We start from the raw sequence: 25,168 nt of genomic DNA, 5'->3' as shown, positions 1-25,168 counted from the left end.
TAACTTAATTAAGTTGTATAGAAATGCTAATGTTTTCTTGGGCACCAGGCTGACCTTACCCTGCTCCTTTCTAGTCTCTGAGGGTTAAGTCCTGGCTGTGGCCTCCCCTTGGGGTGGGAGGCCCTGTCTTCCTGGATTTCCTCAGGGTCTTACCAAACGCTGGTTCTGCTACTTACAAGCCATGCCATCCTAGAAGGGTTTTATTTTAAATCCAATTTGGCATTAATTCTCACAACTATAAAATGGGTATAAGCAACCTACTTCAAAGTTGCTGTTAAGATTAAATAAGCTAATACAAACAAAGCACTTAGAACAATGCCCATGTAAAAAGCACTCCACACATGTTACCTTTTATTATGAGTCTACCTTGTAATATTAAGAAAGTTTCACATGAATCTAGATATATATATGTATACACACACATATACATATATATATACACACACATATATATAATCTCAATTGATTATTGCTACAATTACTCCTCACAATAATGATTTAAGTCAGACAAGACCGCAAGTGTATAAGCATTTCCTGCTATAAGGAAGAACTAGCTTGACCCCAAATGGGAGTTCATTACTCATTATCCCCCTAGATTTGCAGCTGGAGACCTGTCTCAGTCATCTTTGTACTCCACCCCCATACACACTAGCACGATCAATAAATCAATGGTGAACTGGACTGAATGTAGGGTTTGGCCATGCTATCAACAGAGTCATCCTAGCCTTGTGATAAGGGCTAGGGAACAAATCAGAATCACTATAATAGGGAATTCCTGGCTACCCTAAACACCGAGACAAGAGAGCTACCTTTCCCAGTCCTGATTCCAACTCATCTTTGAGAAGAAAAGCAACAACTGCAGGAGAGGGAGCAGCCAGAGGTCACTTAGAGGTAAATGGCAGAAGTGTCCCTGCACAACCTCTGAGTCAGCAGGGAACCAGGATAATATAACCAGGCATTACACAGCCCCTCCTGCTGGGCCAAACGGAGATCTATAAATGCGGCATCTCAAAGGCAGATAATGCCGTCTTCCCTAAATGAAATGGGAATTGCCTTTCAGTGGAGTACAGGACAGTCTATAAATACCAGGAATTAAAAGGCTTCCTGCGGGGCCAACTGCCACCTGCCTAAATGCAGAGACTATCATGTCTCCCAGCCCTAAACAAACCCCACAGTTTCCCTGAGGGAAAAGTTGCCATCATCCAACAGTATAGACCCCCCCACCAAGTGATACCTTAACCTTTTTTTCTTTCCATTTCAGTTTATTTTTGCTCACTGACCCCTCCTTCCCAGACCTTCCCTGAGGACCACCCGCTCCCGTGCACCCCACCACTGCAGCTCCCACCTGGCCCTGACCTCCTCTCTAAGGATTTGTTCTGTCTCCCTCACCACCCCATCCTCCACCCCAACTTCCTAACCCACATATATTACATCTGCCCTGAAAAACACAGGCTTTGGAATCACTCCAACCTTGGTTCTACCCCCAACAGAGTAATTTACAGCCCTTAACTTTTGAGAACTTTTCTGATCTGGGAAGTAAAGATAAGCCCACCAGACTACCGCACCTAGCACAGTACCTGGCACACAGCATGCACTCAGTACTTCCTGCCTTGTCCGACTCCACATTTTTCTTCTTTCCTTCCTGGGTCTCATGACTCTGTCACTGTTCCCAGGTATCATATGTGCTACATCCAAATGTCTTAACCCAAAGGAGGGACTCAAATGATGAATATTTAATCACCAAGGTTACCCATGTAGCAGGTACATTCTGGGACAAGATCCCATCAGCAACCTTCAAATTACACTAGAGAGAAGACTGGTTACCTTATACCTCCCCACCATAAATGGCCCATTTGGTGAAGAAAGTAACCAAAGGGGAAAGACACAGAGCTGAGGGTCACTTATGGCCAGAAGCAAAGTATAAATAAAGACTTCTGTTGAACACAGAGCTACCCTACGACCCAGCAACTGCACTACTGGGTATCTATCCCAAAGATACAAATGTAGTGATCCAAAGGGGCACCATAGCCAAACTATGGAAAGAGCCCAGATGTCCGTCGACAGATGAATGGATAAAGAAGATGTGGTGTATGTATGTGTGTGCATGTGTTATACACACATATATACACAATGGAATACTACTCGGTCATCAAAAAATGATATCTTGCCATTTGCAATGACATGGATGGAACTAGAGGGTATTATGCTAAGCAAAATAAGTCAATCAGAGAAAGACAATTATCAAGTGATTTCACTCATATGTGAAATTTAACAAACAAAACAGAGGACCATAGGGGAAGAGAGGAAAAAATAAAACAAGATGAAATCTTGTTTTAAATTAAATTAAAAAGAGACTTTTTAATTTTTTTTAAAAGATTTTATTTATTTATTTGACAGACAGAGATCACAAATAGGCAGAGAGGCAGGCAGAGAGAGAGGGGGAAGCAGGCTCCCCGTCGAGCAGAGAGCCCGATGCAGGGCTGGGATCCAGGACCTGGGATCATGACCTGAGCCGAAGGTGGAGGCTTTAACCCACTGAGCCACCCAGGCGCCCCAAGAGACTTTTTTAAAAAAGATTTTATTTACTTATTTGTCAGAGAGAGACAGAGCGTGCGAGCAAAAGTAGGGAGAGAAGCAGGCTCCCTGCTGAGCAAGGAGCCTGATGTGGGACTCAATCCCAGGACCCTGGGATCATGACCTGAGCCAAAGGCAGACACTTAACTGACTGAGCCACCCAGGCATCCCCCATAAGAGACTCTTAATCACAGGAAACAAACTGAAAGTTGCTGGAGGGGTGCGGGCAGGGAGGATGGGGTAAACGGGTGATGGACATAAAAGAGGGCATGTGATATAATGAGCACTGGGTGTTATATGCAACTGATGAATCACTGATCTCTACCTCTGCAACTAATAATGCATTATATGTTAATTAATTGAATTTAAATTTAAAAAAAATTTTTTTAAGGCCTCTGGAATGTAAGGGCAGCACTCTCATATTCAACTAAAACTCCAAAAGAAAGCTTCCCATAATTCCACATTTACATGTAAAAATGTTTAATTAATTCTGTCAGCAAGAACAGCTGCCAGTTTCACTAGAAACACCATCTGGTTCATTTCTGATAAGGCCCAGGCACGACTTCACATAGGCCAGAGACTGCCTACAATATGGTTCCCAAAAGGTGGCATCCTAGATGACAGCTCCAAGGCAGTGTGCCATTCCTCTCTCCCCAGTGCTCGGAAGCTGCTCCTGCAAGTTCACGATTAGGCCTGAAATAAACCCAGAGCTTCGTTCTTTTATAAATATCTCCTTCAAATCTTCCAGGCATCACCCTGGCTAATTCAACATATGGCCTTAAGAGAAGTCATCAAATTACTCTGTGCCTCACTTCCTGTAACTCTGAAGTGGGCATACGTTCCACCTCACTTCCAGACCTCAGCCAGAATTAATTTAAGCCGGTCTGTTTTCAAAAACCAGAAAAATACTACAGAAACATGACAAACAGCCTGAACAACTTGTATTTTAGAGGGGTTTCCATAAAGTGGGTGCGAGGGTGGCTTCTCCACTGCAGAGTCTCATTTTGCGATTAGCTAAGATTAAGAAGGTCCTTACCACGAGGTCTTTAAGCTCCTCCAAGATCTTCCTTTTGTCAAGCCAACAGGAACCACTTTGATGTACTTCACTAAAGGTATTTAGGCAGCCACAAATAAGGAAAAGAAAGCAGGCTGGGAATCAGCAGACTCGTCTAGAGGTGCACAGACTTGACTGGTATTAAGTACTGAAAAATGATTGCCTTAATAGCAGGGCCCTTCAGATCCTGATGTGGAATTATACAATGTAAATGCAATACTACAGCAAGCATATATTCCCAAAAAGAAGGAATACAAGGTTTGCCAGCCACCACTAAATGCAAATTTGGAAAAGGGTGTATTTGAAACACACGGAAAAAAAAAAAAAAAAAAAAAAAAACTATGAAGTGCAAAAATCTGTATAAATACTCATACTCCTTCCAGGCCACTAGGCAAATTTAGATGGGTATAACTTTTGACATTGCATTGCCTGTATTTTTCACCAGATGGTAAGTACTTCATGACCCCTATGAAGAAGGCGGCAAGGCAAATGTTGTAAAGTCTGATGAAGAGAACCAAAGAGGCAACGGTGAGACCTGTACTGTACAAACCCAAGGGGAGAAACTGGTGGCATCAGCTCTGACCCCTTAAGTTTGATGAGGAGGATCTCCCACTTTCTGGAAACAACTCTGGGTAGAAATCACTCAGGGTTTCCCCCGCCCCCCGCTAACTGTGAATATACAGAACAGAAGCCCACAGCACAAAGCTCAAAACCTATTTCCCACCAAGTCTAACTTCAGCACAACCCTTCAGTCCCACAAACAGGCAGAAGAGAGTTATTTATAGAGCAGGTGGAAGTCACAGGCCAAACCAAAGTGGTATGGAGCGAGGCCTTCCCCTGGAGAGGCTGAGCCCATCCTTGGGCAGGCCTTCCAGGATGAAGGAGGGCCTTCCAGACTCCAGGCTGTGAGGCTGTCGGTGTGGACTCCAGCAGGAGGGCAGTTAACAGAGAAGGCCATTTCTGCTGCTGATTCAACACGGCCTCAACACAAGGCAGCAGACCACTCTGTGCCTCACTCCCTGTAACTGTGAAGTGGGTATAACTCCACCTCGCTTCCAGCATAGCTGTGAGGATAACAGCTGGTTAGAGTTACTATTTACTGAGCACTAACCACATACCAGATACCAGGCTAACCGCTTGCTATGTCTCCTCAAACCCCCTGTATGTAGTAGATACTACTATAAACCCCCATTTTCAGTTCAAGAAACTGGGGCTTAACAAAGAGACTTACCCAAAGCCACACAAGGCAGACTGAAAATTTAACACTACAAAAGCAAGGGCTGACCATGAATTAATATTAATATCACTTCTTTCCCAAATAAACTGCCAATTGCATATTTTTTAGTTGTCAGGCACTGTACCTGGTTTTAAATATTCTATTTTATTTGATCTTCATAATAATCCCACTAGGGGGTACTTTTAAGTTATAGTGCCAAGGGGCGCCTGGGTGACTCAGTGGGTTAAGGCCGCTGCCTTCGGCTCAGGTCATGATCCCAGGGTCCTGGGATCGAGCCCCGCATCGGGCTCTCTGCTCAGCAGGGAGCCTGCTTCCTCCCTTCTTTCTGCCTGCCTCTCTGCCTACTTGTGATCTGTCTGTCAAATAAATAAATAAATCTTTAAAAAAGAAAAAAAAAAAAGTTATAGTGCCAAGAGTCAAAAATTCAAATGACATGAAAAGAAAGTTTAAGAAGTTATAGTTTTCCTGCTACCCTTCATCACCCTCAAATCCCCCATAGCAAGTAATCATTGATATTTTGGTAGCCACCTTTCTGGAGACAGGTAGTGTTAAAACAATATCATCTCCATTTTACAAATGACAAAAATGAGGACCAGAGAGGTTAAAACTGCTCAAGGCATAGAGCTGAAAAATAGCTGAGCTGACAGTGGAAGCAGGGTTAATCTGAGTCCAAGGCCTGCTATCTTCTACTTGCCTCCCACTCAGTACCCGCTGGGTAAAACAATCGTCCATTTTCTTTTTCTTTTTTTATTTGTTAGAGAGAGAGAGAGAGAGCGCGCAAGCGAGCACAGGCAGAGGCAGAGGGAGAAGCCGGCTCCCCGCCGAGCAAGGAGTCCGATGTGGGACTCGATCCCAGGACGCTGGGATCATGACCTGAGCCGAAGGCAGCCGCTCAACCAACTGAGCCACCCAGGCGTCCCAATCGTCCATTTTCATTCACCACAGGAAAGGGGGAAACTGTGCCTGGCCCACAGCCAATCTTACTCCTCAACTTTCCCAACCACATGGAAAAAAACAGGGCCGTCTAAGCACACCCTGCCCCAGTAACATCAATACTGCTTCATGTTTCTCCAAATCTAAGCTGTCTTGGGTGAGACGGGACCTTCACTTCCAACTTCCTCTGAAAACAAGAGCAGGACAATGGGGAAGAGGCAGTCAAGCCTCACCTACAGGAGCCTCGAGGTTCCCTTGTCTGCAGAAAAAGGTAGGATGTTCCTAAAGGAGTCCTCATGAGGTCTCAGTCAAAGACAGTTCCCCTTTAGAAACAGTGTTTACAGAGTTGCTCAAAATCCCCACCACCAAGTCCTTAAGACCCAGAGAATTTGGAACTTCTCTGGCTTATCCCCAAATGGACCTTCTAATAATCCCCAAACTGCATGGATTTCTAGATACGAAGGTTTTGACCCTATGGCCGCTCCCCTCCTCCAAAAATAAAAATAAAAGCCCCTCGGACAATATAAGAATGCTTTTCCTCAGTTAGGAAATGAAAGCTGCCTTTCAGATTTTGTACACTTCCATATTTTTGTCCCAACTGTATACAAAAACATACTGACCTTGAGAGTACCTATGCTGAGATGGGGTGGGGAAACAGGAAAGGGTTATTGTATTGTTTTTCATGAGAAAGTTAAGATTTATCAAGTCTGCAATTCTAGGAGGTTTCCTATTTCCCAGCATGCAGTACCAGTGTTTGATTCAGCCAGCCCTGGGCTGACTCAGTGTTACTATCTACAAGTGCAGTGGCTGCTAAATGTCTACTGGTTACCAAAGGCCATGGCTTTCCCACTAAAATCTTCCTCACGGTATGACATGATATCTTACATGAAAGCACTCTGTAAAATGGAGAAATCTGTACTGCTTTAATATGGATGCCCAGCCTGCATAGTAAACACATCGGAGACTTAAACCAGCCCTTCCATCCTCAAGGGGCTTAAAATCCATGAGTGGAAAAGACAAACCAAAATAAATACTGGAGAACATTTGTTAGGCTGTGCGAGGCAAAGAATCCCTGTGGGGAGATGATTAAATGGGAAAGAGCATTCAATAAATACTTGTTCAATTAATAAATGAATTCAGATGCACTGCTTGAAAAATACATACCTTGTTGCTACTCACAGAAAGTTTTACTAACACCAGAGGCTCTGAAATCTGTTCATTCTGCTGTTGCTCACATATATCCAAGAAAAGCAGTGAGCATTTGTAGAGAGCTGCCCTTCTTTCAAAGATGAGATTTTTCAAAAGCATGCACAGACCTTCAAAGGAGATGACCCACACAATTACACTTTAAAATTCCAGAAGCAAAAGAACCACTCCCAAAAGAGCTCAGTTCTGGAGAACAAACAGAAACAAGCCATCCTACTACTACTTCCTTGATTGCAAACAGATTCACAGTAGATATTAAAAATATATTAAGTAAATAAGGTCAAACTGTAGATACACACTTGTAGGTTGGATTTAGGGTATGACTGATGCCTCCTGAAGTTTTTTAAACATGGACAGAGTTCCAGAAACAAAAACCTGGGCCTGAAAATTATCAGGGGGAACTCTGGTCTTGAATCCAAATTTTTAAGGGACCCTGTAGTTTGGTTTTCACCGGCCTTGCTAAAACATGTGGAAGAATCTCTGGTACCCTCTCTTTGCTTCACTTCCCCCTGCCTCCATGGTTTCTGAGCAGTCTTCTTTTCCTGTTACCAGACAGAGTGAAGCTGGTGAATGTTAACCACTTTTCTTCACCCTGTTTATATTTGTTTTTCACTCAACCCAGGCCTTCCCTCCAAATGCCTCTTTTTAGAATTTCATCACTAATACCACTCTTTGATTCCTTGTCATTCACAGCTCGTGGCCTCAAGGTCACCTTGCCCTCTCAACCTTTTGACTTTAATCCTCTATCCTTGGTCAATAACTTATCAACCAACCAAATAATCCTGGGGCTGAGTACAAAGAAGTGGACAAGACTGTCACTGACTGACCTCAGGCGACTCCCAACCTCAGCCTGGAACCTGGTCCGACAGAGATGGCTGCCCACTGAAGTAAAATATATGGGGCTGTGTGCAAATTGGGAGCCTTATGTGTGCCAGTACTGTTTTGGTTCTTTGCTGCCCCAGTGGGTTATAAAGCCACAGACAGTTCAAGAAAAGAGATATCACAAGTCAACATTTACATCTAAAATTGAAGCCTGGGGAAGATGGGAGAAAAAAACATTCCCTAAAGAATTCACACTACTGGGGAGCCTGGGTGGCTCAGTGGGTTAAAGCCGCTGCCTTCGGCTCAGGTCATGATCCCGGCGTCCTGGGATCGAGCCCCGCATCGGGCTCTCTGCTCAGCGGGGAGCCTGCTTCCTCCCTTCTCTCTCTGCCTGCCTCTCTGCCTACTTGTGATCTGTCAAATAAATAAATAAAATCTTAAAAAAAAAAAAAGAATTCACACTACTGTTCCTATTTCCCTTCTCCCAGTTTCTCACTGTGGAACCCACACCTAATTTCCTCTCTTAATTAAAAGCAAAGAAAAGAGAAGAGAAAAGAAAAGAAATTTCAGGGTCAGAAAACATTTCTACAATAAAAACTGATTGGTTAAATAAAGCCAGTAAACAGGAATTCTCACACCAGACCAAACTCCTAGACCTAGTCTACTCTGTCGAGAAAGGCAATTTGCTTTCTTGCCTGGAAGGCCAGGATTCTCCAAGGATATTTTCCCAGCCCACCTCCCTTCCAGGGTGATAGCTGGACTAGAGCACAGACGTCATTGAAAACAGAGCAACTCCTTCAGAGTATCTAACTGAAAGTCTACTTTATACAACAGATTCCTCTAATACTACTCTCAAGTTAGATAACCCATGGGTATTTCCTTGGACTGTTAAGGCCATGAAGGCAAGAATTGTGTCCATTTTGTTCTTTGTTTACAACTGTATACCTAACACTGACCACAAGCATTCACTAAATACTTGCTAAAGAAATGGTAAGATTTACTTCCTTTTGGTTTCTACACCAACCATTTAAACTCCCACCAGCCTGATGTCACAGTCCAACCGGAGCATCAGCTCACAAATTATTATGACTTGAAGGTGCAGGTAAAGGGGAAAAAAAGATGGCCCAATGAACTCTCATGAAACTCAGAGCCTGTTTTTCTTGCCACCCCACTGTGTAACATGCAAAATCCCCACAGGACTGAAACGAGGAGGTGGATGGCCTTCCCACAGCAGTTTCCACCTGGCAGGTGGATAAGAATCAAGGACTGATAAAGCTAACATACCACTTGCTAATTCTCTAAAAATGTCTTGAGTGGGCCAACTGAAAAAGCACTACCCACTGAGCACAAAACTGCTCACTGGTTCTCCAGGGTGGAGAAAGCTAGCATATATGACCTCAGCCCAAGAAGCCTGGTTCCTTCCGGACTGATTAGAGACCGTTACAGATGTGTGTTCACACTGCAGCCATGAAGGGTTGTAGACTGCTAACAGGGTTGGGGGGAGGGAGCATCAGCCTTCCCTGACAGCATGTTCCCGATTATCAGTTAGTCCTACTACATCTAGGATGCCACCAGTATCTGCCACTGTCCCATCTGGGCAAGAGGGACCCAATGGGGAAAAGGACTCAGAGAACACATCCCACTGGCCTGCAGCAGGTGGTGTTTTATGGGTCACAAGGAAGCACAATACAGAGATACAAAAGTTAAGCAGGCCCAGCCTAAGCACAACAGTGTCCATTTTAACAACAATTCTTCCTCAGAAGAACTGAACTTAAAGACTAATTCCTCCCTGTAATTTCATTATTAGATTCAAAACTACAATCACAGAGGGGCGCCTGCCTGGATAGCTCAGTGGGTTAAGCCTCTGCCTTCAGCTCAGGTCATGATCTCAGAGTCCTGGGATCGAGCCCCGAATCCGGCTCTCTGCTCATCAGGGAGCCTGCTTCCTCCTCTCTCTCTCTCTGCCTACTTGTGATCTCTGTCCGTCAAATAAATAAATAAATAAATCTTTAAAAACAAACAAACAAACAAACAAACAAGGGGCACCTGGGTGGCTCAGTGGGTTAAAGCCTCTGCCTTCAGCTCAGGTCACGGTCCCAGGGTCCTGGGATCAAGCCTGGCATGGCATCGGGCTGTCTGCACAGCGGGGAGCCTGCTTCCTCCTCTCTCTCAGCCTGCCTCTCTGCCTACTTGTGATCTCTGTCTGTCAAATAAATAAATAAAATCTTAAAAAACAACAATAACAACAAAAATAAACAAACAAAAAAACCTACAACCAGAAAGGACATGAATTTGTTCCTAACAACATAAACCACACACTGTTCTGGGCTCCAATGCCCTTTCCCTGAGACAAGCCCAGAGGAAAGAAAAGTTGATCATACACTGGCAGAAAGAGCACTAGGCTAGGGATCAGGAGCCCTGGCTTCTCTACTAGCCCTGTCACCCCTTAGGGAAGTCAGCTCTGAGCATCCATTTCCCATTCTTCCTAAAGAATACTTTACTTTCCATAAAGTAAGGAGGTAGGAGGAAATTACCCCAAAGCCACAATCTTCCAACTCTAGCATGTAATGAGCCTAGAGTCTCTCTCATCACATACTTCGTTTACTGTGCAGGAAGTCTGAATAATACCTGTATATTATGCCCAAGAATTTGAATCGTCAGATAAGAATTTTATCTTACCTCCCTTTGCCTTTTGAGACCCTCTAGCACTTGGGAAGAGAATTTGCATGAACAGGTAGAGCACACTCCAATACTCTAAAACTTTGTCAGGGAAGTTATGGCAGCATTCATACACATTTACACACACACACACACACACACACAGAGGCAGGAACTTTCTGGAAGGACTGATCCTTGGGCTTGGCTCCAGCTACAAGAGAAAGTAATACAGGTACAGGAGAAGATAATTCAAATTACTAATTTTTGTCTGCCTTATTGGACAAAAGCCCATGTGCCTTGTACCCCACGTTTCTCTGGGGTAGAACCACCTTGATCCTCTAATAAAAGAATGAGGTGGCCTGCACACACACACTTTCAAGAGATTTTGGTAAGTGACCTAGGAGTAAGAAAAACAAGAGCAGCTATTGCTCACAAATGCTAGCAGTTCCAATTAGGACAAGGGCAAGAGGAGGCTCTGCACTTCAGTAATATGGCTGGTATGGTGAGAAACCAGCCAGGAGCATATCCTGTAGAGGAAATGACACTCCCAGCAATACCATCTGTTCCTCTTTGTGTCTGGCATGATCTATATTTTTAACCTCAGGTGCACCTGAGGTCCACCAGTAAGAGCCCTATAAAAGCTGCTCTGAAGAGCAGTCTTTTACAGACCTACATTTAAACCACACTCAGGGCCCCTCTCCCCCATACCTTGACGGTTGGCTCTCCATCCCAGCCTAGCAAAACTTCTAAGCAGGTGCACAGAACCCTGGCATGGAATGTTTCATAAGAAAAGGAAAAGCTTCTGAGAACTATAAATTACATTTGATAAGGAAGGCTCTGTGGGGTTCATGGTAAAGTTCACTCCATAAAACACAATGACGTGATTTAGAACGGAGGCTTCATGCTGAAAATCTTTTTTTTTTTTTAAGCAGCACTACATGGGCACTGAATGTAGGCACTATTGCATCTGTAAACTCCCACTACTCTTTAAAGTTCAGCACCAGGGGCGCCTGGGTGGCTCAGTGGGTTAAGCCTCTGCCTTCGGCTCGGGTCATGATCCCGGGGTCCTGGGATGGAGCCCCGCATCGGGCTCTCTGCTCAGCAGGAAGCCTGCTTTCCCCTCTCTCTCTCTGCCTGCCTCTCTGCCTACTTGTGATCTCTGTCTGTCAAATAAATAAATAAAATCTAAAAAAAAAAAAAAAATTTAAAGTTCAGCACCAAAGATTTGGAAACCATGCTATTGTATTCTTACACACATAATTCTTCCTTTCATTTTTTCTTTTTCTTGGTAGCATCTTTCTTAATTCAGGGCAATATCCTCAACAACACACAATCAAAAGTTTTTGCCTTAACACTGTTCTTCCCCAAACAAACTGCATAACCAAAACGTTAGCTCCAAACTAGAAATACGGATGCAGCTTTTAAAATACCTCCCTAAGAAATAAAAACATATCTCTACACAAAACTTTACACATGGTGTTAACAGCAACGTTACTTATAATAACAAAAAACAAAATAATCCAAATGTCCATTAGCTGATGAATGGATAAACAAAATGTGATATATCTATACAACAGATTATTTAGCAACAAAGTGGAATAAAGTACTGACACATGCTATAATATGGATAAACTTCAACAACATTATGCTAAGTGAAAGAAAACAACTTCTAAAGACCACAAGTTGTATGAGTCTGTTTATATGAAATGTCCACATAGGTAAACTACAGAAACAGAGTAGATTAGTGGTGGCCGTAGGCTACAAGGATTGTGAGGAACAGGGAATGACTACTAATGGAGTTTCTTTTTGAGGTGATGAAAATGTAGGAAAATTAGAATATGGTGATAGCTGCAGCTACAGCTGATTTAGTGATGGAATATTACAAAGCCATTAGAAATAATTATAAAGGCTATATGTCATTATGGAAAAATATTTATGGTATAATGCTAAATGAAAAAAAAATACAAAAATGAATATACAGGGATTCCCAACTGAAAGAAAGCACAGAACAGACGAAAATGATGTTTGTGGTAGGATGGTAGAATCATGGTGAGTTTTTCTCCCCCTCCATTCTCCAAGCTTTCTGTAATCTTGTCCCCACTGTGTAAAGGAAAAAAAAAAAAGTAGCCCCAGTCTTCCCTCTGAGAGACCAGGCTACCACTTAAAATGCAAAATGATCTAAATCACCTTGTTCTCTTTTTCAAGTTCCCTTTTTAAAACTTCCACCCACTTAGTTTACTCAGATCAATTGAGAAGGGCCCAAAGAAGGAAGAATGGGATAAACAGTCTTAATCCATTCCCAGAAGCCAATTTCATTTTACTGGCTTTGTCAGAAGCTGAAGCCTAGTCTAGCCAAAAATCTAAGTGGAGAGAGTCTACACACTGGCCAACTCCATGCTCTGATCTTAAACTTCTGTGGGTGAAGGCAAGTCACTGCTGGCAGGAGGTTGGATTTGGAAAGATGAGACTTTCCCCCATCCTTAAGAAAGGATGGTAAGAAAGAGGAGTCTGGGAAAGAGTCCCTATTTATACCTCTTCTCTGAGGTTTTATGTCCAATCTCCAACTACAGGAGAAAAGAATCCTGAGTCATTGAATTTTTCACCACAAAAGATCCTCTTCTGAGTAATAAAGAACTGTCAGTCACCACCTCTGCTGTCTGCAAAGCCCTGAGAATCTATTACTGTCATCAGGAACCCAGGCTAACTTTCCCCAAATCAAGCAATGGGGACCTACAAAAAAACAAAAAAAAAAACACAAAAAAACAACAACAAAAAAACCCAAAACAAAAACAAAACAAAACAAAACAAAACAAAAACTAACACATACACATATGTGTGGGAGGGGAGAGTACCTTTAAGGGCACACTGCTATCAGGTAATTTTAAGGATCTACTAACACTGGCAACAGTAACAGAGAACTACATCTGTTTCTGCTTGAGAAAACGCTTCAATAATACCCTGTTTCTAGAATACTGCATAAATTCTTGGCATGCAGCCTTCAGATGTTTCAGGGGTGCTATTTTCCTTTTCTGAGATATAAGGGCCCAGGAAGGAGAATACAGGCCACACAGGAGCCCGTGAAATCTGTCCAAGTCTCACTACAGTTGGGGCATTTTCTGCTGTTGCTATACCAATACCTTCACAGAGATTCAAGTGTCCCCAAGCCCTGACAGAAGCACAGGTGGCCTTTCACAGCCGAAGTGACCCAGCTCAGCACCACTGAAGGTCTACCAGCAGAGTGGAGGCTTCCACCCTTAGAAGAATCAGAGGATGAGAGAGCAAACAGAGGAACCCTGCTGGTTTCTAGGCCAAAGGACTAAAAGAGAAAGAAAAAGGACACCATCACAGACACACATGAGCACAAAAAAAGGAAACACCCACAGATGCCTGACAGGTTTTACTGCTAAAACCTAAGCCCTGTAAGAGGTACCTCTTTCCCCAGTGCCTCTACTTTTTCAAATAAAGGTTTTACACAGACACTAAAGAACTTACAAGCATCCAAGGGAACAATGGCTGTGGCCTTGAATTCCAGCGAGAGTGGGAGTGAACAGATATTGATGCTCAAGGACAGTCACCCCAATGCTGTCCTGGAATTGCTTCATTGGTCTCAGATTCACAGCTGTTGCAGCTTCAAATACTCATCACAAAACCCCCCGCCCCAAACTTCAAGCTGCATCCTTCATTCCCACCGGTATGAAAATAGCTCTCCCACATTACAGGCATCATTTCTCACTGCTCTAGTTTCCAAGACTTCTGCAATGTGGCAACATAACTTAAGAATATTAATTTTTTAGAAATCATTCCACTAAACGAAATCTCACTAAGGTGGGATATGTGGGTGGCCCCTAGATTGAAGCCATCTTGAGGAGAAATCTGGATAAAGAGTCTCTACTATCATATATGCATCTGTCCCAGTGTTTACCCTTAACCCAACTGTCCTAATACTCCACACTCAGGTCTGCACCTGAGCAATATCTGCTTTCAAATATTAAAAAAAAATAAGGCACTGGGCTTCTTCCTCTATTTATTCTTTCCCCTACTGCTTAAGGGAAGATCCCTAACAAGACTTCCTTACTGTCCAGGAAGATAGAAGAGGGAAAATGAATCCTGCCTGTCAGCTTCAGCTAGGAGATCACATGTCAGTTCAGGAGCTCAGTAAAATGCTTCATGCATGGCAATTACACAAGCACTACCAGTGGACCTGCAGACATTCAGGCCTTCAAGTGGGCACTGCAGGCCTCTAAGTGGGCACTATAGTCCTGCCGCCTCTCACTGAACTGTCACTTGTACACGGGGAAGTAGAGGGGAAAAACAGCACGCTCTCTGGTCTTCCTTCTCTACCCACAAGCAGCTCTGCTAAAGACTTCTCCACAGTTCACTTCTTTCAGTACAGAAATGAGGAAGCTTGTGTGACTAATTTTTTTAAAGATACTGTAGGGATGCCTGGGTGGCTCAGTAGGTTAAGCAGCTGCCTTCGGCTCGGGTCATGATCCCAGCGTCCTGGGATCAAGGCCCACATCGGGCCCCTTGCTCTGCGGGGAGCCTGCTTCTCCCTCAGTCTCTGCCTGCCACTCTGCCTGCCTGTACTCTCTCTATCTCTCTGACAAATAAATAAATAAAATCTTAAAAAAAAAAGTTTAATTTTAATAAATAAATAAATAAATAAATAAAGATACTGTAATCCTCTGAGCCCACAGCCAGACACCAGGAGAGTTGACCTTGAACAACACAGGTCTGAACTGCGTGGGTCCACTCCCACACAGATTTTTTTACAGTACAGTATTATAAATGTATTTCCTCTTTCTTGTGATTTTCTTTTTTTTAAAGATTTTATTTATTTATCTGTTAGAGAGATAGACAGCACAAGTAGGCAGAGCAACAGGCAGAAGCAGAGGGAGAAGCAGGCTCCCTGCTGAGCAGGGAGCCCGATGTGGGGCTTGATCCTAGGACCCTGGAATCATGACCTGAGCCAAAGTCAGATGCTTAACAACTGAGCCACCCAGGTGCCCCTCTTGTGATTTTCTTAAGAACATTTTCTTACCTCTGGCTTACTTTATTGTAAAAATATAGTATATAATACATGTAACATACAAAATAAGTGTTAATCAGCAGTTTATGTTATCACTAAGGATTCCTGTCAACAGTAGGCTACTAGCAAAGTTTTGGGGAAGTCAAAAGTTATATGTGGATTTTTTACTGCATAGGGGTCAGTGCCCCTAACCCTGTGTTCTTTAAGAGTCAACTGGAGTTACCTGGTTGTCAAAACAGCTGAGAATATGGGAAGAGTGCATAAGGAATGATGTAAAATATAAAGCAAGTCTTTCTCTGGGCTACAGAAAAGCATGGAAGCATGGAGGGAATGAAATAATGCTTAGCAGCAATAAATCTGAAATAAGTTCTTACTTTTAAAAAGCCAGGTGAATGATTACCTTTGGAGGATGCATATATGTATATGGAGTGGGAGGGTAGCTGAAGAAATTGCGGCCCCAGCAACAGCAAAGGAGGAAATCCCCTGCCAGGAAACGCACCATTACATAAGAGCACAAGTTCAGTCACCACAGGATGGAGACCTGCCAGGAAACCAAACAATGCTGAGGTCTCTTCTCTACCAGCCCGCATCTGCAACACCTCACTCTACATTTCTTCTCCTTTCTGTTGCCTAAATTCTGGGCTTTGAGAAGGCAGTCCAGTCCTCGAAAAATAAGTTGAACTGTGCCAACTGACACTGGGTTTGATATCAGGGTTTAAACGTTTGCGGGGTGGGGTGGGAGACAGCCCTACTCTGAGCACACAGTATGACAGTATCCAAGTCACTCTGCAGACAGGAAGTCCTAAGTATCAGTCCTCATACCAGTAGTGTCCTCTAATTTAATTAACTTGACAGCAGGTCCTTAAGCAGCAAATGGTCACCACTTAAAACTAACAACATAAACCAAAATACACTGACTTAGAAGACTGAACTCCATGACTGCATGGCTGTGTTCTGTCTTATTCATTGCAGTATCCCCAATACCTAGCACAGTGCCTGACATACATTCCACATTACTTAAATACTTGGGAATACTGAATGAAAGAATGAATAAACAATTCAATATTGTGCACATGCCCAAAGTGTGTACCTTGGAGAATTAGGGATGCTTAAGATCTGAAAAAGGGCTTGAAGAAGTAGTGCTTTGAAAAACTCCTAGAAAGACTCCAGCTTCAAATTTATTAAATGGTAAGCAGATTAGAAGCTAATAGTATAATCTAGCAGCTGAAGTGTGGTCTCCACCATGAGCTATTTTTGTGACCCTAGGCAAGTTATTTGGTTTCAGTTTCAACTGGAAAAAAAAAAAAAAAAGGAAATCATAACAATATCCACCACAAAAGTCTGTTATTAAATGAAATCAAGAAAGTAAACTTCTTGGCATAAAGCTTGGTACACGTTTCCCAAGAACTGTTCCTATTATTGTTGCTTTATTAAATACCTTCTTTACTAAGGGGGAGGTAGACCTACTCCTGCCCCTCCACCCAACCAACTGTGAAAATTTTCATTTCTGTTTAAATATGCATCTAGCTAAAAATGCAAAGCCCAGAAAATTCAGAACTCAACGCCAAGAACATGTCTGTACTAGCCTCCACTAGATGGTGACAATTTGGGTGTGGAATTCCCAAAACAGAAAAGGTGTGTGTGTGTGTGTGTGCGCGCATCATTCATACATACACACATTTTATTTTTATTTTTATTTTTATTTTTTTTAAGATTATTTATTTATTTATTTGACAGACAGAGATCACAAGTAGGCAGAGAGGCAGGCAGAGAGAGAGGAAGGGAAGCAGGCTCCCCGCCAAGCAGAGAGCCCGATGCGGGGCTCGATTCCAGGACTCTGGGATCATGACCCCAGCCGAAGGCAGAGGCTTTAACCCACTGAGCCACCCAGGCGCCCCCATACACACATTTTAAACCAGAGGAATGAAAAGAGCAAAAATGAATTAACCACTGCAAAGGACGGAAACACACACTTCTACCTCTGCAGATCTAGAAACGGGGAGGAAAGGCCCACAGTTAATTGAACTGGGTAGTTCTACAGCACCTCTGTACAAAGCACACACAAGCCCAGTAAGCAAGAGCAACAAAGCAGCGAGCTCCCCACTACCAAGAGTACATTCTGTGGGAACAGCAAGTACTAGGCCTCCGGGCCAGGACATGAACTTCCCCCTAATGAGTCAAAGACTTGATTTTGACGCCTTTTTCTCTTGGGTCTTAACAGTCCCACCCCCACTGATGGCTAATCTCGTTACAGGTAACTTTCCACTTCAGCAGCCCCACAGCCAAACCAGGAGAGAGGGTCACACCTACACTATTATTTGGAGTCCCTAAAAACCAGAAGCAAAAAAGAAAGTCTACATATATAAACAGGAAGTGATTTCGGTGAGCCTCATCCCGGATAATAAGTAAAGTTTTTGAGATTTAAGAGCAGATCAGGCGCAGGGGCTCCAGAAAGCTCCGACTGCTCCCACACACGGACTCCAAGATCTCCTCAGGAAACCCACCGTCGCCAAGCCACCCTGCCCCGCGTAGCATCCGCAGCTTTGGTCGGCCGGAGGGGAAAAATAACAGTAATAAGAAAGGGGCCTCCGCCTTTATGTTCCCCCGCGACCCGCACAGTCTGGTTTCCGCTCTGACTCCCGGCCAGGGAGCGCGACCCCCTACGCCGGGCGAGGCCAGGCGGCGCGCCTCGGTCTCGGCCACCAGCTCCCGGCTGCAGACCGGCCGTCCGGTCCTCTTCCCGGCCTGCGCACAGCCCACGCCGCTGCCCGCTCAGCCTCCCCGGCCGCCCTCCCGGCCCCGCGCGCTACCGGCCGGGTGACAGCGGGGCCGGCGCACACAGCAGCCGACGCTGGGCGGCCGGCCGGCGCTCCCCGGCGTCCGTCCCTGGAGGTGCGCGCCGACCCCGCGCCCCTGACAGCCTGTCGGCCGCGCCAGTGACACAATGCCCGGCCTCGCCGCCCCCCAGCCGCGGTGACAACTCACCCGGGGAACCGCGCGGCGACCTCCGCGAGGGGGGGCGCTCGAAGCTTCCGCGGCGCTGGGATCCGCTCTGCCGCCTGCGCGCGCCCGCAACCCTCTCGGGTCTAGGCGAGGCCCTGAGTGCCCTTGTCTGGCTGGCGCTGGCCAGTGCTACGGAAGGAGGCGGCGGGAGGCGGGGGGCGAGGCTGTCGCCGGCTTAGAGAATGGAACACGGCGGCGGCTGCGGCGGCGGCAGCGACGACGGCGGCGGCGGCGGCAGCAGCGGCTCCCGCGTCACTGGCCCAGCTGTACGGCGCGGGCGGGGGAGAACCGCGGAGTGGGGAGGGGAAGGGGCGGGCAAGGGGCGGGGTCAGGCGCGCACGCAACAAGCGCCGGCGTCGCGCCGCCGGGACCGCCCCTCTGGGAGGCCCTGCCGGTCGACGACTGCCAGCACGCACGCGCCGCCGGAGGAGCCGCACGCCCCGCGGGAGGCGAGCCCGGAGCCCGGACAGGGCGGGGCAGGGCGGACGTTGGGGGGCGGGGTGTGGGGGACTGTTTAAAGGGACAGTCACGCCTACTGCGCTTGAGTGGCCCGGGCTGTGGTACGGGCTCGGCCCGCGCCGCGTTTGCCGTGCGCTATTTCTTTTACTATTATTATTTTGTGGATTTTTTGGATGTTTTTTGGATTATGGGATTACTATTATTTGCAAATAATTAGTTTGTTCTCAGGTTCACAGGGCGCTTTCACGCATGTTGCCTTATTAGTTCTTGAATCGCTTGCCAGACCTAGGACTGATGCAGGTCGTTATCTCCCTTTTAAGGAGTACTCAAACTGTGTAGTGTAGTTTACCGAGCTTGAAATTGCCCCACGGGGGTGGGTGCGTGTAAAAAAGCACATTCGGGATCCCGCCTCCAGCCATTCTGATTCAGGAAAACTAGGATTGGACTCAGGGATCTATTTTAAGAAGCATTTCTCGCTGTCTCCCTCTCTGTCAAATAAATAAAATCTTAAAAAAAAAAAAAAAAAAGATAGAAAGAAAGGAAAAAGAAAAGAAGAGGCATTCCGAAGTGATTTTTCAGCACACCGAAAGCACTGGACCGATCTCAAGGTTGAGAAAACTGTAGTTAAGAGCAAAGAGCAAGGATCGGCAGAGTGGGGGCTAGGACCACACCATACCCCTAACTTTATCTCCCATCCTGAGCCTTGCCTCTTCGGGCTGTTTTCCAGGATATACTATGCGAACGGTTTGTGCACCATATCGCTACACCGTTTGTTGGTGATCTCACTGCAGTCCTCGGAGGTAGTCCTCCATTTGTGTGTTTACAGGGCTTGTGGCCCATTGATGGCGATGATGGTGACTTTATCTTTGTGCCCCAGGACCTTGCACAGTGCCTATTCAGAAGTGCTCCTATTTGAGAATCAGTGCCGAGTTTGCCCTTGGACCCACAGACTTCGTCTTCCTGCAGCTTGGGCCAGGCAGGCCCCTCCTCCCAGATGCCCTTTGGACAGGATACTCCCTTCTCAGGGCCTCTTGCCTAACCTAGTTCTAGTAGATTCCTTGGAAAAGCGCTGTGAATTAACAGGGCATGTCCTTAAGGTAGCTAAAACCAGAGCCCATGCTCAGGCACCCATCCCCAAGAGAACCTAACCCTCATGGACCCTACAGAACCTGTGGCTTTAGCTACCTTTTCCATATGTCTGTCCTTGCTCTGCCTTCTTTCTTCCTTGGCTTCCTGTTGGGCATCCCTCCCATCCTGCTCATTTCCCTCTCTGTTGGGGCTGCAGGGCCCAGATCACCAGGGGGCTGGAAAGCAAGTATTAGATTGGCCTGGGTCTGCAACCCTATGTGGGCTGCAGGAACACCCCAGGCACACCCAATGCCAGGAAGGGGACAAGGGAAAGGGTAGAGAAAACAAATAGAGAGAAGAAAAGGTGGGCAGATTACCCACAAAGGCAGCTTGGTGTAGTGGAATAGGGGTTAGGCTGGGCATCTGAGCCCCTGGCTTTGTACTACAGTCAGTTTGGCCACTAAGCAACTTAGTGACCTCATGCAAGACCCATCATCTCTCATCGCAGGTCTGCAACTCACTTCCTGAAAATCCTCGCCTGGGATCTCCCAGTGTCTACCGAATGAACCCCAACTCCCAAGCAAAGGCTATGTCCAATGCTCTCCAAAATCCATCCCAAGTCCCCTCCATCCTTCCACACACCCCACATACCACCTGTGTCCTAACCTCTCGCATGCCACCTACTTTCACATCTCAGAGCTTGTGCCCACACTGTTCCCTATGCCTGGAATGTCATCTCCAACAACAACACTTTGCAACCTCTCCAGAGCTCTCCTTCCTTTCTGTGGCATTTTGGACAAGCCTCAGTTTAGCTTCTATTTCCTTCTGTGTTATATTGCAGGGTCAGGGGTGAGTCTCTTTTCTCCTTTTGTAAATACTGGCTCCCCAGCCTCTCCTCTCCTCCCATTTCCCTGCCTGCCTGAATTCCACTGGCCTCCTATAGAACTGAGCAAAAGGCTCTTTACATTCTGCTATGGGTCTTGCTCATTTTTTCTGCAACAAATCATTGGGGTGATATTTCCTGGCTGAGGTTAAATATTTTTATGCCATTGAAAAGATAATTCTTAAAATGAGGGTTAAGAATAATTTAGATGCTGGGGCGCCTGGGTGGCTCAGTGGGTTAAAACCTCTGCTTTCGGCTCAGGTCATGATCCCAGGGTCCTGGGATCGAGCCCCGCGTTGGGCTCTCCGCTTACCAGGGAGCCTGCTTCCTCCTCTCTCTGCCTGCCTCTCTGCCTGCTTGTGATCTCTGTCTGTCAAATAAATAAATAAACAAATGAAATCTTTAAAAAAATAATAATAATTTAGATGTAGAAATTCTAATTTGGGAAGAACCATTTTTTTAATTAAAAACTGTTTTCAATTTTTTTTAATTTGACAGCTTTATTGCGGTCCAGTTCACATACCATATAATCACAATTTAAATGTTTAATTATATATTTAAAGTGTATAGTTCAATGGGTTTTAGTATATTTACAGAGTTGTGCAACCATTACCACAATCAACATTTTCATGATCCCAAAAAGAAACTCTAAACCCATCAGCAGGCACACCCTACCCCCCTCCGCTCCTCCCAACCAGAACCAATAAGCTACTATCTTCCTCTATAGATTTGCCCATTCCAGACATTTCATATAAATGTCTCATATAGTATGTGGTCTTCAGAATTAATTTTTTTGTATCTTATGGCTACCATAATGACTTTTAAAGGCCAGAGTTAATTTTTTATTTTCATTTATTTATCGAGACCCTACCTGTTCTAAAAGGACTTAAACTGGCTCTTGGAGTTGGTAGTATTCCTGGGGCCTCCCAGATTTCCAGTATAAATCTTAATACTCTAAGCCTGGGTATTGGAAGATGGCTTAGAGTTGAGCTCAGGTTGGTGGTGAATAGTCAATCATGCCAGTTTATATGGGGCTGTGGGGTCCCTGGGACTTGGGACTTCTGGTGCTAAAACTTGGAGAGTCCTAGCAAACTGAAATGAGTTGGTCACTCGTATGAGTCACAGGGCATGGTTTTCTTTCTCCCTATTTCAGGAATCCAACGAGGAGCTTCCCCTTCATCACTAAAAGGGCAAGAAGTAAAGGAGATAAAAGGTTGGGAATTAATACTTGGTATCTGTGTTGCTGTCGTTGTTATGTTTAACAGCAGGAATGACAGCTACCATTTATTGAGAGCCTACTGTGTGCTAGGTACTTGGTAAGCACAACTTTATACATGTAGCCACTAATTTTGACAACAATCCTTCAAATTAAGTATCATCATCACCATTTTACACATGAGGAAACAGTCTCATGGAGATTTTTGTAACATTAAAAACTACATGGGGCACCTGGGTGGCATAGTCGGTTGAGCACCCTTTTGGTTTCTGCTCAGGTTGTGATCTCAGGGTTGTGAGATCAAGCCCTGTGTCGGGCTCTGCACTCAGTGTGGAGTCTGTTTGAGATTCTCTCTCCCTCTGCCCCACGCCCTTCCCCCTGCTTCTCTGAAATAAATAAATAAATCTTAAAACAAAAAAAAAAACAAAAAAAACCTCCAAAGCATATATGTTGCAAAACAAGAATTCATTCTTGTTTTCCAAAAGTTGTACTTATCCAAATACGTCATATGTATATATGGCCCTTCCTACCCCCAATAAAAATAACAAATAATGCCAGAAATTGTTCTCACATATTTCTCGATCTTTTTGAAAGTGCTTTCTTGCATACCAGCTTATGTTATCTGCACAACATCCCCATAAAACGAGACATTAATTAACCCCCTATTTTGACCAACAAGGAAGTTGAGACACCGAGCAGGTTACCAGCTTGTCTGACCTCACACAGGAGTTAGCGTGGAGTTTCTTGTTTTGATTCAAGACTCTTTGGGTAGTCTCCAAAGCCCCATGACAGTGCCCCCAGAGGATTTGGACTCTTCCAGCTATCTTCACCCAGGGAGTCAGAGTCCACGATGGGTGGGCCAGGCAGGGCTGAACCAGCAGATCTGAGGGGCAGTTCCCACCCTGGGGAGGAAGATTCTGAGGTCAGGTGGTTGGTTGTCTGAATACATAGGCCTGTGCCATCATCCTTCCTCAGATATTCAGGAGCCTATGACCCAGACATGTCATTCTCAGTGACCAGGCTTGGTGACCCTGGCCCTGGTGGCCATTAGTCAGGGAGCTTTGCAGAGGTCAGAGGTCAGAGCAGGGCTGCTCAGACAAGGAGTCCCTGTCCTGGGAAAAAGGACACCTGAGGCGGTGTGCATCTAATACTGCCCAGTCAGTAAGTCTAAGAGAGTGACCAAAACCCCTCCTGTCTTCTGAAACACTGACAAGTCTTTGACATTTTTATCTGGTAAAAATCAGGTGAACTGGATGAAAGCGTTGGCTGGGTTATACACTCAAGCAAAAGCCAAGATAGCAAAGAGAGTGTCTACCTGCTCTGTCTTCAGATGATAACTGTCCAGCTCCCCCCTCAACAGGTTCCAGTCACCCTGTTTCCCTGTTTCTATTTTCTGCCCTTTGCCCCAGGGCTGGGCAGCGACTCTGGGAGTCAACCAGCTGGGAAGAAAGGAGGCGCTGGGGGCAGCCCCAGGGCCTGAGGCTCTAGCAGACACAAACCACACCCACATGGCTCCTGGTCATTTGACACTGCCTTCCCTTGATGACTTTCTTCCTCCAGACTGCCCAGGCATTCCACTCTCAGGTGACTTCAAGGGGAGTTGGCTCAGCGAGCTGCAGGGGGATGCAGGACTGTGAGCGGCCCTCTCCTTCAGACTGTCTGAAGAGACGGAGGCTGAGCTGTGAAGTTCTGGCCAGCTTACATCACACTGTCTGCCAGGCACTGTGTTAACGGCTTTCCATCCGTGATTTCATGCAATCCTTGCAGGAACCTTTAAAGAAGGTGTGAATTCTATGATCTCCATTTTACAGATTAGGAAACTGAGGTACAGAGAGGGAAAGATAAGGCCGAGACCATAGTTACTAAGGAGGAAAGGCCTACCTAACCTCTTCGGGAATACAACTGCGATTTGCAGTGGGAAAGACAAATGTGATTGTGATTTTTATTTTTAAAAAATTTTTTTTATTTTAAAAATTTTTTTAAAAGATTTTATTTATTTATTTATCGGACAGAGACACAGCAAGAGAGGAAACACAAGCAGGAGTGAGAGAGGGAGAAGCAGGCTTTCCGCAGAGCAGGGATCCCGATGCGGGGCTCAATTCCAGGTCCCTGGGATCATGCTCTCAGCCGAAGGCAGACGCTTAACAACTGAGCCACCCAGGCGCCGCCAAATATGATTTTTAAAGGGGTACCACAGCCCGTTCCCTGCAGTGCTGGAACCTCCCTGGACTGTCTTTCAAGAACCAACTGTGAACTTGCCAAGATTTTTGTAAGCCAGCTATTAAACACAGACTTTATTAAAAATGAAATCATGTATGTAAAATTAAATAAATTGTATCTTAAGTAATAAATACTCAAAACTTACCACTTCCCAATTATTTTACTACATTGTATCCTTATCTAATAATGTTCCCGAGTTTATTTACATCAATTATATACTTACGGTGGGAATGCCATGTACTATGTTACTTAGGATCTCTTCCCAAATCCATGTTCGATAACACCTCCTTGACAGCTTGAAATCACACAGGGTAGAATTTTTTACATCACAGAAATTAGCCAAGCTACCAATCAGACCCCACGCCCAGAACAAGTTGTTAAACACTTACCAGCCCCTGTGTCTGCAGAAGCCACCATGTGGGAATGCAGAATGCAGCATAGGTGGCCCAGGGCTAGACATACCAGCAAAGCCAGTAGGGTGAGTGAGGGTAGGGAACATGTGGGTACCTTGAGGAGACAGCCAGACCCCAGTGTGTCAGTTCCATCTGCCTCCACTGAGGTGCACTGTGAAGATTTCTTTTTTCTTTTTTTAGATTTCCCCAGGTAGAGCTGGATCTCCATTTACCAAGGGAGAAGAAGGGACAGGAACCTGAGAAGCAGCCTGCCTGGAAGGAGGAGAGGCAGATCGGAGTCCCTTGTGAATGCTGACCTCTACTGGTTGGAGTGAGAATGCAGGCTTCTGCTTTGTTACCTTATGACGAGGTTCTCTTCCTCCCACGAAGCACAGCCCTGATGCTCCCCAGCAC

The 25,168-nt window shown here is 45.3% G+C and overlaps 1 protein-coding gene across 1 annotated transcript in view; it reads right to left on the bottom strand.

Moving 5' to 3' along the window:
* The window catches only part of SUSD6 (sushi domain containing 6), a 97,521-nt gene extending 78,914 nt beyond the window's left edge, over window positions 1-18,607 (bottom strand). Inside the window, exon 1 of the mRNA XM_080808583.1 lies at window positions 18,499-18,607. The gene's annotated coding sequence lies outside the window, so the exon portion shown is untranslated. The remainder of the gene's footprint in view (window positions 1-18,498) is intronic.
* Between the last annotated feature and the right edge of the window lie 6,561 nt (window positions 18,608-25,168).

The sequence above is a fragment of the Martes martes genome, assembly GCF_963455335.1.
Source record: "Martes martes genome assembly, chromosome: 7".
NCBI classification, from domain to species: Eukaryota; Metazoa; Chordata; class Mammalia; order Carnivora; family Mustelidae; genus Martes; species Martes martes.
The sequence above is the reverse complement of the archived record's forward strand: the minus strand, read 5'-3'. Positions and strand labels throughout refer to the sequence as shown.